Genomic DNA, 4,016 nt, shown 5'->3' with positions numbered 1-4,016 from the left:
CTCCTCGAGGATTCGACCCCAACTTACATTGGGTTATTATATTTGACAATGTCTGCCTTACCCATAATTCATGGAGTAAGTTGAGAATGATCAAATTAGCACGGTTGTCGGGGAGTGAAGTTTAGTTTTTGTTTGTCCGATGTTGGTAGTAGCTTTGGGTTTACCCGTAGCGGTTGTTATTTATTTTGGTTATTGTTTTTATTTCTTTTTAGGTGATTTCAATAGTGTCCATGACACAATGAGTGATCATGCAAGTAATGCCAGGACCTTTGATGGGCCCCTTGATGATGAGGAGCAACTTCATGGTGTTGGACTTATGAGTACTACTTGTATCCCACCTAATTAAGGGAATGGGGTATTCTACGTCACGAGTGTCATGTTGCACATGCTTCAAATTAAAGGTCTCTTTGGGGCAAAGCTCATGAAGACCCAAATTTGCACTTGAAGAACTTTGTGGAAGTATGTGCCCCCTTCAACATTGCTCACATCTCACAAGAATCCATACGGTTGCACCTCTTTCCATTTTCTCTAATGGTTGAGGCGGTGTTGTGGCTATGCTTTCTTCCCACTGGGCCAATTACATCATGGGACAAAATTACGATTGCTTTCATAGATCGATACTTCCCACCATAAAAGATGTTGCAATTGCATGATGAAATCACAAACTTTTTTCAATTGAATGGAGAGACTCTATATGAAGTGTGGGAGAGATTTAATAAAAAACTTATGCAATGTCCCAACCACGAGGTCCCGAAAAAAATGATTCTCTAAATCTTCTACCGAGCTTTGGATCAACTAAACAAAACTGTGGTGGATAATGTGGTCGGGAGTTCACCTGTGAAGTTGTCTTATAATATGGCTACAAACTTGATTGAGTAAGTCACAAAGCAAAATTGGGGGTGGCACACCCAAGACACTAAGGTAGCTAAAGGTTCCCTACCAACTCCTATATTAATAAAGAGTAAAAGAAGAGAGATGAAGGGTAGAAGAAAACATGGCAAAAATGATGACGCAATTAGAGATAATAATGAAGCATGTGATGGGTGCACCTACAAAAATGGTGAATGTCGAGGAATCCAAAGTCTATGATAAAGAAGTGTCCAAGAGGCTTGACAAAGAAATTAGATATTTGTCTAACAATCCAGTGGATTCCTGCCCGTCCCATCAAAGTCAAGATGGGAACCAAGGTCGGACCGATCGCAAAAGAGAACAGTAATGGCATGATAGGGATAGAGATCGTGATTGGAGAGACAAGGAAAGAGAGTATGATCGATATGTGACCCCCCATAAACGAGTAAAGGGAAAAAGGTCCAATACTATTGATTATAAAAAATTCAAGACCGAGAATGTGTTAGTAAGGATCTTGATGAGAGTGGAGGGAATGGACAAGATGGTCTAAGAATTGAAAGTCAACTTTTTGCAAATCAAACAAATGTGGTATGACACTTTGCCTCAATCAAACAACTGGAGACTCGAATTGGCCAAATCTCTACTCAACTTAATTCTAGACAAAAAGAGGGTCTTCCCAGTGATACCATTGTGAATCTAAAAAATAATGCTCAAGTATTGGTCATCATCACTAGGAGTAGCAAAGCCCTCGGTGATCATGTGGCGGAAGTTGAAAAAGATACAAATATTGACCAAACATATATAAAGAAGAGGCGTGTGGTTGGTTCAAATGAGGAGGATCCAAAGTCTTGAGAAGCAGATGAAAAAGAACCAATGATGAGTGAAGAAATGGTTGATAAGGAAGGATATCCTAAGGTAGTTAAGAGTGATGAACCACCAAGTGATCCATTACCTACCATGAAGGTCCCTCCCCTTTTCCCTCAAAGACTAAAAAAGAAGGAGGACAATGCTAAATTTAAGATGGTCTTTGCCAAGCTTAGAAATCTATCAATTAATATCCCGTGGATAGAGTCCATTCAAGAGATTTCACGATATGCTAAGCTAATGAAGAACTTGATGTCAAAGAAATGTCTTTCTGATGGTGAGACCATTGGAGTTACTTATGGGTATAGCTCTATTATGCTAGAGCAATAGCGGAAAAGAAAGAGGATCCCGGGGCAATTACAATCCCTTGCACCATAGGGACACACAAGTTTGAGAAAGCCTTATGTGACCTTGGTGCAAACATCAATCTCATGCCTTATGCAGTCTATCGAAGACATTGTTTGGCACTTCTACTCCAACAATAATGAGGTTTTTGATGGCAAATTGGTCTATAAAGAGATCGATTGGGATATTGTTCGATGTTTTGGTGAAGGAGGACCATTTCGTCCTTTCGATGGAATTTGTGGTGGTTTATTGTGAAATTGACTAAAAGATACCTATTATCCTTGGATGACCTTACCTTGCGACCGGAATAGCTATCGTTAATATAAGAGCCAAGAGAAATGAAATTTCAGGTCCAAAATGATGAAGTGTCCTTTCAGGTTTGCAAAATCAAGAAGCAACTGATGGAACTACAAGCAGTGTCCATCATTGAAGTTGTGGACATGGAGGTGAATGATGGGTCCCTTGAGAATCCAACTTGAAAAGATTAAAAACATAGTGCCGCGATGATAAATTAGGTGCTAGGTGGGAGGCAACCCACCAATGCCACGAAAGTAGCCCGTATCCTTTGTTTTTGATTAAATAAAGTAGGTTTCATTTTGTTGATGATTAATCCATGAAATTGTTATACTATAAAGTGATTGAATGAGGTTGATAAAGGGAAAGTATGGTGCATTTGTGTAGTGGACTGAGCAGGGGAAAATAAAGGACCAAAAATATCCTTAGTGACCGCGATTGTGGCACCCATGCTATTATGATCACGGTAGCTGTGTGACCACAATCATAGAACTTAAACAGCGATCACGGTTAAGATTGTGATATATGACCATCGAATGCCATTTTCCTCACACTCCTTTTCAAATTCCTCTCAAATTACTCCCTTTGTGATTGTATATTAGGCATCCAAAAGTGTTTTAGAATCCACTCTGCATCTCTAATCCGGTATGTGCTTTAAAATTTCTCATTGTGCATATATGTAGGCCTTATAACTCATGTTGTAGGAATGGCCTAGAATTGTGCTTTACATGTTAAATCTTTGTTGAATTATTCTTATTTGGTGTGGTCCACTGTTGAAATTGGTGTACACATATTTGGGGAATCCTCGAGTACCTAAATTTGATAAAAATAGTGTGTGCACACCAAGTGCTCGATTAAATGCCCAAACAAATTCAGTTTTAGTTTTTCTATGTTGGGATGATCGAGTACCTAGGAACCATGTTCTTTACTCTTAATGTATGTTTTAGCTTTGGAACACAATTTGGCATTGAAATTGGACAAATTGAGTGTGAAAATTTTAGTCGGCATAGTCTCAGTTACCGCGATAGCAGCTCAGTGGCCCGTGATTGCGGTATATGAGGCTATTTTTAAGCTTGAACCAAAAATATGTTAAGTCCATTTCTTGCCCAAAAATTGCTAAGGAACCGCCCCATTAACTTAAATTGATAACACAACATATTTTTCACTTGTAAATGTTAACGACTAATGCTATTGTGTAATTCCTAGGTTTTCAAGGCTCGATATGGAAGATTATGACCAAACTTGATTCATGGGCCCAAAATACCACAATCAGTACTATGTCGACCTCCCCAAAAACCAAATTTCTCCCCGAGAAAGGCATTTGTTTGGACAAAGATTCAGAAAGCTCCCGGCATTTCATGACCACTTGGTCTCCATCTAGTGGTGTTGTTTTACCTTGGATCCTTGCCAGGTAAACGAGCATTGGGTAAAGGAATTCTACGCTAACCTTAGCGTAGTATCTTTCTCCAAACCAATTGTGTGGATCCGAGGGAAGAATGTTCACTTCGGGTCCAAAAAGATTAATAATTTATATAGGCTACTGGATGAGGCCATAAGCCAATTTGAGGCAAAGGGGTGTGAACCGAGGAGTTGGGTGGCTGAAAAGTTGTGTCCTGGCAAGGAGGTTCATTGGGCAGCCACCAAAAAGGGTATATCGATGAATG

The 4,016-nt window shown here is 39.6% G+C and overlaps 1 non-coding gene across 1 annotated transcript; it reads right to left on the bottom strand.

Moving 5' to 3' along the window:
- Positions 1-643: 643 nt before the first annotated feature.
- On the bottom strand, positions 644-749 carry LOC124899056. Its single transcript, XR_007056194.1, has one exon. It is a non-coding gene; the product is annotated as a small nucleolar RNA R71 (small nucleolar RNA).
- Between the last annotated feature and the right edge of the window lie 3,267 nt (positions 750-4,016).

The sequence above is a fragment of the Capsicum annuum genome, chromosome 5 (genome assembly GCF_002878395.1).
Source record: "Capsicum annuum cultivar UCD-10X-F1 chromosome 5, UCD10Xv1.1, whole genome shotgun sequence".
Classification (NCBI taxonomy): domain Eukaryota; kingdom Viridiplantae; phylum Streptophyta; class Magnoliopsida; order Solanales; family Solanaceae; genus Capsicum; species Capsicum annuum.
The sequence above is the reverse complement of the archived record's forward strand: the minus strand, read 5'-3'. Positions and strand labels throughout refer to the sequence as shown.